Genomic DNA, 15,053 nt, shown 5'->3' on the forward strand with positions numbered 1-15,053 from the left:
CTATTAAGATAAAAAGGCTGTTGTGTTGGGGGTTTTTTGTTGCTTGTTTTCAAATGTGCAAATAAAAGCTTTTTAAAGTACTAGAATAAAAAAGCTCTAAGTCTACAATTTACCAGGATTTCCCTAGCCTTCCCCTTCAGGGTCTCTAGTTCTATATTATAAAATAGCAGTTCAAAGGTTACAGTATTGAAGAGGATCCAGTTTGTCCCCATCTATCTTTTGCTCTTCCTTTTACACTACTTTAGCGCTTAACACAATTAGCTGTAAAGGGTTTATTAAACTAAATCCCTTGCCCCAGATTTGGTCTCCCTGGGCAGATGCACCACAGCACCAGACATAGGCAGGTTCAAGGGTGCTGGGGGAGACAAAGGGCTGTCCTGAGCTCCCATGTGTCCCAGAGAGTGCCCTGAAATCGAGGAAGTGTGCAGCAGACCTGCAACTCCATACAGACTCCTACACACTCCATACATACTCCTATGCAAACCCCTGTAAATACCCCCCCATAATCATCCTATCCAAGTCCCATACAAACCTTTACATTCATCCTCTATGCACTCCCCCTATATGCAAACCATACACTGAGCCCAGAAAACTATATGTACATCCCACACACATTTCATGGACACCCCATGCAAACCTATAAACACACCCCTGCTATGCTTCCCCACTCATGCACCCCATATAGTCTCTACACACACTGTCTACACCCCAAACACACCTTACACAGCCACCACATCCCTATACACTCTTCTGTACACATTTCTATCATAGAATCACAGCATAGTTTGGGTTGGAAGGGACCTTTAAAATCAAGCAGTTCCAACCCCCTGCCATGGGCAGGGACACCTTCCACTAGACCAGGTTTCTCAAAGCTCCATCCAGCCTGGCTCCCAATAGCACCGATGTGCGCACCTATGCAGTCCTTCCGCCCATTCTGTACACGGGTGTATACCGCTCATGCAGGTCCCCATAGCAGCGGCCCCACCTGTGCGAGCCGCACTCCACAGATGCTAGCCCCGCCGCTCTCAGTGGCTAATCCGAGGCTCCCCCAGCCCCGCAGCAGCTGCCGAATAAGGCTCCGAGGCAGCCGGCAGCCCGCGCTGGCGGGGCAGGGAAGGAGTTAAAGGGAGCCGCGCTGGCCGCAGCACGTATCGCTGCCGGGCACCACTTCCCCCGCGTCCCCGGCTCCCGGAGCAGCGGCTACGAGCCGAGCCGAGCCGAGCGGCAGGTGGGCTGAGGCCGGGGGAGCTGCGGCAGCACTGCCCACCCCTGCGGGGCTCTCTGTGCCGGATACGCTCCGGGACTCGGCGGGAAGCCTGGGGGCGGGCACGGGGGCATCCTCTGCACGGGGAGGTGGAGGTGGAGTAGGCGGGGAAGGAGGAGGGAAACCTGCTCCTCCGGAGGGACGAGACAGCCGCCTGCAGTGGGCCAGCCCAGCCCAGCCCAGCGGAGCGGGCTGCGGGCATATGCCGGGTTTGGAGCATCGGAGCCGCGGGTTCCCAGAGGGTGTCTCAGCCCAGCTCTCACCCAGTCCCCGGCAAAGAGCGGCTGCTGGGTTTCTTCTAGGAGAAGAGCTCATCTCCTGCTTCCCTCCCAGAGCGCGTCAGCCCGAGAGCAAGTAAACCTCGTAGTAAGTATTTGTCATCTTTTATGTGTAATTTGTTAGAGTCTTACTGTTCTCTGTTGGCAGGTAGCTCATGTTAGTTAAGAACAAACACTTATAAGTTAGACTGAAATGATTGTCTCTTTAGCTTTCCCTTGGATTTTCAAACATAAGGTTGTGTATGTGGAGGCACATGTAGAAATGTTATAGCGCTGCATGTCTACATCTCTCATGTTTCAGACAAAATGTAGGAAAATGTAGGTGTTGTTTGTTGGTTTGAGGGTTTTGTTTGGGTTTTGGTGTTTTTTTTGTTTTTTTTTTTTTTTGTTGTTGTGTTGTTGGGGGGGTTGTTTTTTTTTAACTTCTGCAGTTCTTAAAGTAATTTGTACTGCGTTGCACAATGTGTTTAGGGTCTCAAAGGATAAATCCTGGTGACACCACTTCAACATCCTACATAAGGATGGAGAAAGGAGGTGACTGCTTAAAATCATTAACTTGTGGGAGTGGGAGAGGAAGTGAAATCACTCCTCTGCATGCTGTTTTCAGGCTATGGAGCAATATGCTTTTGGGGATTCTTTGCCATATAATCCTCTTTCCTATATGTGCACATCTGGAACTCTGGCCTGGCACCACTCCCTGCCCTCAAGCTGGAAGGAGTGGCATAGCAGATGAGCAGGGACTGGAGACCAGGAATGAGAAGTGATGGAAAAGATTCTTTGTCTTACAGCTTATAGATACTTTGTATCCCCACTCTTTTTTTCTGCAGAGTAAATCCATAGGGATACTTCATCCCGAGTCAGAAATAAAATTTAAAGAGTTTAGAAGCTTGATTATGCTCTCTACAAAGGGAACAGCTGAGAGGATAAATGCAAATATGACTTCCACACATCCTGCTTCTGAGGGTTTCTGAGCCCTGAACTCTATGAAGGGTGAGCATGGATTTACAAGGTGTGCTCCTCCCTAAGACTATCCAAAATGATGCCACCTCTTAGTGGAGTGCTGGAAATGCCATTTCTGTCAGTGAAGCTGTACGGGGAGGAGTAATTCCTCTCACATTTCAAATCCCAAACAGAATGACTGTCTCCCTCCCCCTATTTCCTACATGTCTTTATTTTTTTTTCCTAATGACTTGCATTATTACCTGCCAAATATGGGATGTGTCTTCCTGTGCGACTTTACATTTGCTGAGATGTTCCTGGAACTAGGCTATAAGAGCACATTTTAGGAGCCTTCTGTTTTTAAACCAGAATTAAATTTACTAATAATAACTGTCAGATAGCACAAATAGTTAATTTTCATCTGGCACATACCCACAATATTTTCTGTTTCCTCAAATGATAGTGCTCATCTGTAGCTAATCACTATATGGTGTAGTTCCTAGCATAGTGCTCATATAAAACATTTCCATGATACACTTCTCCTTAGCATTTTGCATTCTAACACTACAAGAAAAGTGTTCTAACTTCAGCAGGAACTGGACTTTGTTGGTTGTAGTAGATGAATACTTGCTACCAGAGGACCATCCATTAGAAGTGGAGGCAGCAGGTCCTAGGCTGGTGTGTGTTATATTAATGGTGTTTAACCTTTTTAGAGAGACATAAGCAGAAAGAAAATGCCTGGTTTAACACGTATCACAGCTAGGATTTTGTATAAATGTGGGAGCCTCACAGTTGTTAACATCACTGACCCAATTTTTATTGGTCTTGTAGGGAAATATTACAAGGTCTGCTGCAAAGAAAGTTAGAAATCTGATACTTCAGTGTTGCAAGCATCTCTTCATAGCTCTAGTTTGCTTTGCTACATGGTGCAAAGGAGGATGAAGGAAATAAATCAGTGAAGTTCTGTTGGTTCACTTGTATAATGCTGAAAGGGAATTTATAAAGTCTGAAATAAGCAGTGATTACATATTGTTATTGGCTGAAGTTAAATCTAACAGATGCATGATTTTTCACCAGTTTTTTGTCTGGTTTGAGTTCTCCCTGACTCCTCCTTTAAGATCATTAGGACTTCCTCTGGGCGATGATCCGATTTTTACAGTCAATCAAAATCCATACCAATATCCTTACGCAGGCCAAACACACCGTATTAGAAAAGCTATAAACCAACAGCTACAAATTGTTTTCAGAGCACTCCTAAAACAAAATGCAGATGTAAATAGAGTTCAGAACTGCTCCAAATGCTGGGTCTTAAAATTGTGGATGTCTAAATCCAGAAAGTGTGCTCAGAATCTTTGTTTGAGAGCCATGTAGGGGGAGGTTTAATGGTTTTGGTTAGACTCTGGAGAACTGGGAACCACAGTCTATGGTTGTTGGACTCTTCTAGGTAGTTTGGGTTCAGGCCTGAGGATGGGCTGGAAGGGATCCTGGACTGCTTCATCCTGTGTTTGCAGAAAGGCTCATCTCCTCTCCTTCATAAACTTGTCAAACATACTGCAGTTGTTTGCTTTTGCTGTGTTTAGAACTGTGCTCAAAAGCTTTTCCAAACTTTATTCCACAGGTATGAGTTAGGGGGTAACAAAGGTAGTTTCTGGTTGTTTTTTTTTTGTTTGCTTATTTGTTTTTGTTTGTTTGTTTGTTTGTTTGTTTGTTTTTCCTTGACTGGTTAATACCCTCTTTTATGTGAAATTGATTATTTTTAACCCTCCATTGGAAGGTTGGATATCCTTTCTCTCGTTGCTCTCAAAACATGTTGCTTATCTGTTGCAATGGACTTTTAAAACTTTTTCTGATCCTGAATGACGACAGTGGCTTCCACTGTTCCAGAAAGCATCTTAGCAAGTCTTGTACAGCTGCCTTCATTCCCTTAACTGATGGAAATGCTTCCACGATGTATATTAGGATTACATATGCTGTTTGGATTTCAGCACTGCACACAGAGAAGATATGATTAATCTATAATGTTGGAAAGAATTCATTAGTAAAGCCAGATGGTTCCATGTAGGATCTGGACTTCTTAAAAATTTATCACAGCTTTAAATATCACCTATGTTGTCTGTGGTTATCGTATTGGTTTTGCTAAAATCTGGGTCTTTGCTGAGCAATTGTAAAAGGTCTGTTGAATGTGCTTCAGTAAGGTCTGTCTCTAATAATGTCTTCATTAAGCCTCACTGCAAACAGAAGAGTATGCTAATTGCCAGACTAACAGGTCATTTGCCTCTGTGAACAAGCTACTGAACACTAACTTATGAATGAAAACTTTAAAGGCTCATTTGCAACCTGCTCCATGAAAGAAATACCAAAATGAAATGAAAATACTTTTGTACCTCTGTTGTTGCCATTGCTATTAAAGGAATACAGAATTTCAGTTTAATTTTCCTGTGATCTTGACCAATTTCATAAACTTTTTTCATCTCTGAATTTTCAGCAGCTGCTCCCTACATAAAAGCTAGAAATGACTGGTTCTCCTTTAGCAGGAATGAAAGGAGAATTGAGCTTTATAGAAATGAGGAGATTAGAGCTCCATGAGGCATATACCTATTTAATGCTTCTGGAAACCAAACCTGCTAAAATAATCTTAACTCTCACTTCTGGTGAAGAGAAATTCTAGGGGGGGTGGGAGAAATCTCTTAGTGACTTATTAACAAAGGCTTTTTAGATTTACTGGGATTTATCATGTGAGCCTAATCTACCTTTTGTTCATCCAGTTGGCAGGCTTTAAGATTTAAAAGGGTCTGCAGAAAACTCCTCCCCCAAACTCCTTATTTAATTAAAGAGGCTTGGTGCATTATTTACCTTTGAATTTTCCATTTATGTGGGAACAATGGGTTGGGATTAACATATTGTAAAATATTTGGGAATGTTGCATTATAAGCAGACAGAGAAAAGAAGCAAACTCTGGACGTACCTTCAAATTTATACTGGTCTATAGGGACTCACTCAATGTAGGAGGCCACTCCTACATAAATACTGAAGTATAAATACAGGTGTGTAATTCAACAACAAATTTCCCTGCCTCTGTAGGTGCTTAAAGAACCTGGATGTGAGTCAGTCTCCGTTTGCTTCTATGGGAGTTTTCCAGAGCCATCAGATGTGTAGATCAAGCGTTGCACGTACCAATACTTTATATATCAGACAGACTGATAACTTTAGTTCTCTCACTGGTTCCCCCAGTTTCTTTTCCTCCCCCACTCCATTCATTGCTGTAGCTCTGAGCATCAAGTTGCAGATAAAATTACTTTTATTGAGAAGGCAATGGGATGTAGCACTTGCCAAAGGCAATTAAGTTCTTAGGATTACAGTTCTTTACAAAGTGTGTTCTTGTTGAATCCCTTTCCTCTTCTACTTGCTGGTGCAAAGCAGTTTTTTGGCACTTACCTCTGTTATAACAAGTCTGAGCATTGCAAACTTCACTATGGTGTCTCAACTCTCCAAATAAGTCTAGCAAGCTGCAATGTCTTATGTTTTGAGGAGATTCTTGCTGATGACTCTTCAGTAAGAGTCAGCTTGACTTCATCACCTCTGCTATAATTGGATTAAATTAGTTCGCATGGCCAGCTGATGGCATATTAAATAGTCAGACTGAAGGACTGTTTTGTACGCACAGGATTCTTGGTACCAAAAGCATTTTTAGGGCTTGCGATACAGCAGATGTGCCATAAAATACGGAATTGTCACCAAGGGTTGTTTTCAGTTGTTTTCTTCATCAAGAAAGGCTTAAAGCACACTGCACATTCTGTTTGAAAGTAGAAGATACAATATGTGGGAGAAGGAAGAGATGGTCTAGTTGCCAGACGTGCATCACTTGCTGCTTCTCCTTGAGAAATGTGATAATTGCTGAGAGTCCACAGGTGGTTTTAAGCTGCAGACTTCCTGGCTGAGGAAAGTGAGTGATGGCATGTGCCATTTTACATGCCTACTGCAGTTTATTTTTAATTGCTGTACAGCAGGTTAATACTATTTTTCTGAGTTGCCTTGTACTGCTGCTTCTGCTATTTTTCAGCTGTCTTGTGATCTGGGGTATTTGCAGAATGGCAGGACAATGTCTGTACAGAAAGATGTGCCTAAAATGACACTGGAACTGTGTAGTGAAGGATAATCTGACTGCCAAGCCTGTAGTTCCATTCCAAGACCTTTTATAAACTATTTAAACCAGTGTAATCCAGCTTTCAGTGGGAAATGCTACTAAGTAACAAAAAAATCACTATCCTGATTGTTAAACTCCGTAAAATATCAAGGGGCGAGTGGGTAATGGGGAGACCAAGGACTGAGTTGCAAATATTCTTACAAAGAGGATCAGGATTTGAATGGCTGGAGGGACACAGTGGTGCCTGCTCTGGCATGAACATGCTCTGAGCTGTTCCAATAATGAAAGGATCCCTGGTTTTGTGAGTTAGCTGTTCTTATCTGCCTGGAAGTATGGCAAGTTTCCTGTTTGTTTTATGGCTTTTGAGAGTTGTGTTTTGCAGGCAGTATGAGTTAAAGGAACTATAGCTAGCAGATTTTAGTTCTGCTTAGGATGTTGCACTTGGTTTCAAGCTGGCGTGGTTTTCATATGTGCTATAAACTTATAAATATTCATGGTGTAAAACAGTAGATAAACAAGGTAAGATGGGGACGTGAGATTTTTCCACATCTACTTAGTGACAGTCACATTTCATTTACTACGTAAATGTGCAGTGCAAATAATAAGGATGCCTGCTTTAATACTCCATTATAAAATGTACATGGCTATGTAATCATAGTTTCTGCATTAACTCTTACGAAGATGTCTCTTAACAGAATAAATATATCATTCTATTATTTCCTTATGGTGCAGGCAGTTTGTTAAAACTTAAAGGATTTTTCATTCACATCTCCTATCTTATGCCATATATTTGGAAGCAGTGTTATTTAAAAACAATAAAAGAAATCACTGATGATGCTTCCTGAACAAGGTTTAACAGTCTGACAGGATAAAAAAAGTGTGAGGGCATGTTCTAAGTCAGGAAACAGCTATCTGTATAACCTTATAGTGTTGCTTATATCAAAAGGAAAGTTACAAAACAGAAGCAATAAGCAGGCTGCATTTAAAATACACTGGAAAGATAAATTGATTAAAAATGGCCTGATTTACTCAGGTTATTTACCTTAGATCTTTTATGATCATAAGCATCCCTTTCCTTTTGTGGAAGAAGAGGAAGGTATTAAGTCAACTCTTCATGTCTGAAACTGTTACTAGCACTCTGAACCACTCATTCAAGCCCAGCCTAGTTTTGGAGGCAATAAACCTTTACTGTTTTGTGCAGTGCAAGTTTCTTCTAGTGCTGTTGTGGGTTAGATTGGTGGGATCTGCCTGTACACATGCTGCTGTTGTTTAAGCACTGAGATTCAGGCATTGGTGGCCTCAGGGGGTGCATTTCAGGCAGAGCCTGTGAGACCGTGGCAGAGGGAGACCTGGCTTTGAAATGTAACAGCTGGTGCATGGGTGTCTCACCCCCAGCATCAGAGCAGTGCAATTCCTCTGACCTCAAGAGTTGCAGCATTTGTGGTTTTCAGTAATGTGGGAGCGAAACTGGGCCTATATTCTTTTAACTGGTCTATTTAGCAGCTCTTTTCCATATGCAGTATCCATGCCAGTGACAGGAGCTTCCTGCAACTGACAGGAGACACAAAAGACCCTCTTCTCTAAATCACTGGACCTTAAGAATATTGAAAGGATGTTACAACAAGCCTCATAATACACCATTGTCAGGCTCTCTCTGAAGATGCCTGCGGTGGTATCACACCTCTAAGCTTTCCAGAGGGGGTGTGATGACCCCACATGGAAGAAAATAGAAGAGTAATGGTTTGGGTGGCTGTGAGGAATGTTATGGTACTGCTTCCCCTGGCTGTAACTTGAAACCATCTGGAGGTATTTCACACTGACTGAACTCCTATCGGTAAGAGGCAAGCAAATATCTGAGCACGTATTTGCAGGTTTTTTTAGGAAGAGATCCCGGCTGTGTGTCTATGCATGTTTGGATGCATCTTTCTCACAGAGAGGGGAGTGGTGAAAGAGCATTTGTTTCATTTTCTTATTTCCCTTTCTTCTTCCTACTCACTTTCCTGTTCTTTGCAGTATAGCAGTTTTTCATGTTGCTGTGAAAATGTCTGTGCTTGTGAGTGGAGTGAGCATATTTGAATGGAAGAGGCTGTCTGGTTTTTAAGTCTGAATTAAGTCAGCATTCCCACGGGAGTTGCAGAGTTTGCATTCTGTGCTTCCTTCAGCCCTTCTCAGGGATGTGCCTTAACAGCATGCAGTACTGGTGCAGGAAGGCTTGTGGCAAGCTACCTCTGTGTTGCTGGCAAAACAGGCTTGAATCAGATAATTTAATTTTTTATTCTTGGCAATCAGTACAGACTTTTGATCACTAACTCAGATACTGAGGAACAAGACCACCAGAAGCGATTAGCGAAGTAACTTACATAAATACTTATTCATCCTTTTCCCTCATCATCAACACTGCAGGATATAGAATAGCAGTGCTAAGACAGACTGTCCCTTGGGGGTGTCCCTGCCCCTTTGCCATGGAGGACCCCACAGAGTGTCTCCACCCCTCAGCAGCACCATATTCTTGTATCCAGGCACTTCTCTGGCTGACTGATGTTTTGGTGCCATGACCAGGCCCTAGTGTGTGGGGCCCCCCTCAGTGCCAGAGCCGGTGGGAACCAGATGAGACCAGCTTGGGGTGGCTCATGGCCTCCTGACAGGCTGCGCCACTGTGCAACCCGTGGCTCACACCAGTTACAGCGTCGTTTTGTGGGTTGTGAATAAAGGTGTGGCTGTGGGATGGTAGTGAGTATCCGTGTGGGAATCCCCTTATATTGAGGTGCAGGTAAGAGGCAGGAGGTCTGCTGTGACTGCAGGCATGGCTGGCCTGAATGCCTCCAAGGCAGGCTCAACAGCACTCCCTCCATTTTTGCCTCAGCCCTGACCTGTGGGACTGAAGCATTATTGTAACGGATGGGGCGTTTTGCTCACATTACATGTTTAAGTCAAGCTGAACATAGGTACTGGGCTACTTACTGATCAATTAAGGACATCTCAAAAAGAGTAAAAGTCACTGTGGCTGTTTAAAAGGCTGTTTTATATTGGTGTTCTTGAAATGCTTCTTAACTTAGCAGAAGTATTGCTCCTTCCTTTTACCTGAAATTGTGCCATTATCTAGTTTGTCTGAGGTGGCTAAGTATTTAGTTCTCATTCAGTCTATTTAGCTTTATCTGATAGGAAACTCAAAGTTATATTCAAGCTATATTTGAAGTTATATTCCTTCCCCAAGCTATTTCCATTCTGTAGCTCTGAATGTTGAGGTATGGAGGCTAAATTGGTAGTTCTGGTTAGCATGAACAGAAATAGGGTTTCGGTTCCTGACTGGCCTGTGATGACACCCAGAAAATGAGGTTGCAAAGGTTTCAAACTCACATGGCGTCTCAACAGCAAGGACTAAGTCAGAGATGTTCAAATCATTTTCCAGGTAAAATAGTGTGGACCTTACTCCTTTCTCCACCTGCATGCTCTTGACCTTAGACTTACTGTAGTATCCTGTAACTGCAAACTCTACCACTTTATCCTTTTTGCTTTGTCTAAGATGGCAAAAGTAAACATAAATGTGTAAATACATTTTAGTACTTGATGTCATATTGTTTGGGGGGGGGGTTCTTAGATAATTTGTACTTTGTCTGACAACTAACGTAGCCTGCTTTTAACTTGTTGTGACTGCTCCTCAGTGTGTGAGCACCGTGCAGCGTCCTGTATGTGTGACAGATACCTGTATACTATTTTAGTGCAATGTATGGTTATTAGTAGTGCAGTATAGAGCTGTAGTAACACAGCCTGCTTTTCACCAAATTAAGGAGAAAAATGTGTGGTATTTTGTGTCTGTTCATGCCTGTTATCTGTTCTGTGGTGAACAGAATTCATTATATAGCTTTCCAGTGCTAGTTCCTTTCTAGCTTGTTTTATTACAAGCGTAGCTTATGAGACAGGCTATCAAAAGCAGTCATGAGAGTTAACTTTGCTGAACTTTGTTAGTTTTTATTCTGTGTAACAGAATTATTTTTTTCCCCAGGAACCAAACAAAAGTATTTTCTTTAAAGCTGTAAGAGTTATAAGGTAATGAATGAAATTGAGCCTCCAAACAAAGGATTAATTGTCTGGAAGACAAACTCACTACATTTCTTGTGAGTTTTTTCTTAATTCTGTCTGAGTTTACGTTTCACTTACAAGACAGGAAATACAGCATTGCTGATTAAATTTTTTTGAGGTATGAACAACTTACTGTCTTCAAAGATGGTGTTATAAAATGAAGGTTTGTGATGAATTAAAAACTAAATTAAAATCTTGGTTTACCTGGATTGATAAAATAATTACTTATGGATGTCCATACCATACCTAGAGACATAAAAGGTGCTTTCAGGGGAAGAAGTGTAAAAAGAGCTCTGACATCTGTAACTAAATTGGTTTATATCCTTTTCTTTGCTGTTCATATATGTTCCTGTCCCACTCCCACCACTGCTATGAGAGATAATGAATGTTTGTTTTCTATCAGCTTGCTCCTTTGCTGGTGTTAGAATAGAGAAATAAAAAAGTTAATCCAGAAGCTGTGTAGGAGAAAGAATACCAGCCATATGTATATTTTATTTTATTGCATTGTTTATAGAATCATAGAATAGTTAGGGTTGGAAAGGACCTTAAGATCATCTACTTCCAACCCCCCTGCCATGGGCAGGGACACTGCACCAAACCATATCACCCAAGGCTTTGTCCAACCTGGCCTTGAACACTGCCAGGGATGGAGCATTCACAACCTTCCTGGGCAACCCATTCCAGTGCCTCACCACCCTAACAGGAAAGAATTTCTTCCTTATATTCAATTTAAACTTCCCCTGTTTAAGTTTTAACCCATTACCCTTTGTCCTGTCACTACAGTCCCTAATGAGGAGTCCATCCCCAGCATCCCTATAGGCCCCCTTCAGATACTGGAAGGCTGCTATGAGGTCTCCATGCAGCCTTCTCTTCTCCAGGCTGAACAGCCCCAACTTTCTCAGCCTATCTTCATACGGGAGGTGCTCCAGTCCCCTGATCATCCTTGTGGCCCTCCTCTGGACTTGTTCCAACAGTTTTGTGTCCTTTTTATGTTGAGGACACCAGAACTGCACACAGTACACCAAGTGAGGTCTCACGAGAGCAGACTAGAGGGGCAGGATCACCTCTTTCGACCTGCTGGTCACGCTCCTTTTGATGCAGCCCAGGATACGGCTGGCTTTCTGGGCTGCGAGCGCACACTGAAGCTGGCTCATGTTCATTTTCTCATCGATTAACACCCCAAGTCCTTCTCCACAGGACGGCTCTGAATCTCTTCTCTGCCCAGCTTGTAGCTGTGTCTGGGATTGCTCCAACCCAGGTGTAGGACATTGCACTTGTCATGGTTAAACTTAATGAGCTTGGCATCATCCCACCTCATAAGCATGTCTAGGTCCCTCTGGATGGCATTCCTTCCCTCCAGCATATCAACTGAACCACACAGCTTGGTATTGTCATTCAGTACTAAGAGACAGTGGTCAGCATACTGGGAGAAAGCAGATCTCTAAGACAATATTCCTGTATAAAAACATGCAATGGATTCTAGACTGGTTGTCACAGTGGCAGGAGGTCCTTTTCTGAAGGAGTGATGGATCTTGGTCATTGCTTATCCTCAGGAAGTGGTGCAGCTTGTGGGAATGCTGAGTCTATCTAAAAAATGAATAGCATCCAAACTGCCTCACTGTTTCAGTTAGCCCAGCATTGTGTCTGACAAGTTAACAGTTATAATAATAACTTATAATAACTGGTATAATAAGTTAACAGGAGATTTTTCAACAGCTGGTTTTGAGATCTACTTCCCTCCCTACCTCTCCAGTTTCCACAGCCCTTTGTTAAGAATATTAAACAGGTATGTGTTTAGTCCTTTAAGTGTCTATTTATGGACCTGTTGTCCAGGAGTTTAATACTGTGTTGAACCTATGGAAACCCTTTGTCTTTACAGTCTTGTGTGACATCAAGTTCCAGAAGCTTGGAACCTGCTGGGTAAACAATTTTTTTCTATTTAAACGGCTTTATTGCTCGTTTCAGCAAGTACTGCCTTGCTCTAAGTGTTGTAGAATTCGGCAATAGCAGTTCTGCATTGAGTAGTTGGTAGGTTTTGTGTTATACCTGGCCATATGCACCCTCAGCTGCCTTCTCTTCAAGCTGAGGTGTCCCAGCCTTTTTAGTCTCTCTGTGTAAAGTATCTGTTCCATTTCCATTTTGTTGCCTGTTTCTGCATCCCTCTACCATTACTATGTCTTTCTTGGTATGTAGAAAGCAGATCACAGCACTCAAGTTGTGGCGGAAATGACCTGTCTTTCTTTCTTTCTGATGATGCACCATATTTTGCTGACTTTTTTGACTGCTGTTGAACACTGAACCGGTGACTTCAGAGAACTGTCAAGGATGGCTCCATCTTCTGAGTAGGAATGGTTAGAGCTGGTATTGCTTGGATGAATTACTTGTAATTTATCTACGCTAAAGCCTACCTGCCAACTTTTTTCCCAGTTAGTGTTGTAATTAATGAGCATGCTGTATAACACCAGTCCCAGCACTAATCCCCAAGTACTGAACTGCTGATTCCTCTTCATCTTAAAAAGTGTCTGTTAATCTCTATCCTTTTTCTTATTTTTTCTAATGTGCTCACTCTTTCTGGGAGTCAAGTCAGACTTGCCATAATGTGGTCACCAGGTCCCCCTGTACAGCCCTTTCTGTAGCTGAGAGTTACTCAAGCAGGATCTGTGAGTCCTTCAGTACAGAGGCTCTCTCACACCTTGCTTAGTGTTCCTTCAAATTCATGTTTTGAGTTTCTTCAGAACTTGTGTGAACATTGTTCTCCCCAGTGATTTATTAACATCTAACTTCCTTGTTTGGTCTAGTATTTCCTGAATTTACTTCAGATTGACCTGGCTTCTCTGCCAGATTTGCAAGAGAATGCAATAGATGTGGAAATCTCACTAAAGATTTCAGCAGTAAAGTCTGATGTAAAGAATTCACTGAGCTTCTCTACAGCTCAGTGCCCATCTGTCCCTTTTACACCTTTGACATGCAGCAGTTTGACTGCTTTCCTAACTGGCTTCCTGTTATTGATGTATTTAAAAAGCTGTTTACTAGCACAGTGATCTTCATTTACAGGCACTTTTTGAATTGTCTCTTAGCCCTCTGAATTTCCTGCTTACATTTGACTTGCCATGTCTTATGGGTGTCCTGGGTTAAACAGTAGCAGTCATTTTTCTCCTTCTTAGTAGCTGGTGCAGTGCTGTGTTTTTTGACTTTCGGCCTGAGAACAACGCTGATAACATCAATGTTTTTAGTTGCTGCTCAGTAATGTTTACTCTGACCGAGGACTGAGTCTCCCTGCTCTGCCAGGGAGGAAGGGAAGCCGTGAGGAAGCAGAGACAGGACACCTGACCCAAACTAGACAAATAGGAATTCCATACCACAGGATGCCATGCCCATTATATAAACTGGAGGTAGTTACCCGGAAGGGCTAGATCACAGCTTGGTTCAGGCTGGGTATCAGTTGGCAGGTGATGAGCAGTTATATTCTCTTCCCTTGTTATTTCCCTTATCATTATTATTATTGGTGGTAGCAGCAGTGGTTTGTGTTATACCTTAGTTACTGGACTGCTCTTATCTCAACCCATGGGAGTTACATTCTTTTGATTCTCCTTCCCACCCCTCTGGGCGTGGGGGGGGGGGTGGGGGGGAGGGGGGAGAGTGAGAGAGAGTCTGCGTGGTTCTGAGTTGCGGCTGGGCTTAAACCATGACAATAGACTTGCCTTGTCTTTCCTTAAGCAATCCATTTTTGAAGAGCTGACCTCTGCCCTGCAGTACTCTCTTAACTCTCCCTAAGGCTTCTTGCTTTTTTAACTGCTCCTTTTTAGTATCCTCTTTTGTTTCTTGCCATATCCTTGTATAAGTCCCTTTCTTAAAACTGAATATCTCTACAGTTGGTGGCCCTTAGTGTCAGTACCATTCTTTGTGTTACCTTTATAGATTTCTCAGTTTTGGATTGTGCTCTATACTTAGAAGTCTCGTTTCCACTGGAGAACTGTGTACAGATCTAAAATAATGACTGACACTGTACTGTGCCTTTCTTTCCGCATGGGCAAATTCTGAGTATTTCTGAATGTCCTTGTGTGTTGTTGATACATGGCAGCTATTAATGTTGTAATACTCTGGAAGCCATTTGATAAAATTGAGAAGCACAAGCTGGATGTGAAACTGTTCTGGATTCTAATGGAGCTACGTGTATTACCTTTTGCATACATACAGTATATGCAGTGATGATTAAAACTTTGCACTTACACATATTTAACTTCATAAAATTCAAAATCTCTGCACTTAAAGCACCCAGGAGGAAGATGGCCTCACTTTTCCAGTTTTGCAGACATGGAAAAAACTGAAGAATACTCTGCGGTTGTAT

General features: G+C 42.5%; 1 protein-coding gene across 4 annotated transcripts in view; it reads left to right on the forward strand.

Annotated features, from left to right (window-relative positions):
- The first annotated feature begins 1,481 nt into the window (after window positions 1-1,481).
- MYLK (myosin light chain kinase) overlaps window positions 1,482-15,053 on the forward strand; it is a 224,104-nt gene continuing 210,532 nt past the window's right edge. For 2 of the 4 annotated variants that reach the window (XM_061370055.1, XM_061370056.1), the window contains exon 1: window positions 1,486-1,630. The gene's annotated coding sequence lies outside the window, so the exon portion shown is untranslated. Of the gene's footprint in view, window positions 1,631-15,053 lie in introns of all 4 variants that reach the window. The other 2 variants (XM_061370054.1, XM_061370057.1) reach the window with 2 other exon arrangements.

Source organism: Neopsephotus bourkii, unplaced genomic scaffold (genome assembly GCF_033783945.1).
Source record: "Neopsephotus bourkii isolate Nb327-2 ecotype Australia unplaced genomic scaffold, CSIRO-AGI_Nbou_v1 NB_1526, whole genome shotgun sequence".
NCBI lineage: Eukaryota > Metazoa > Chordata > Aves > Psittaciformes > Psittacidae > Neopsephotus > Neopsephotus bourkii.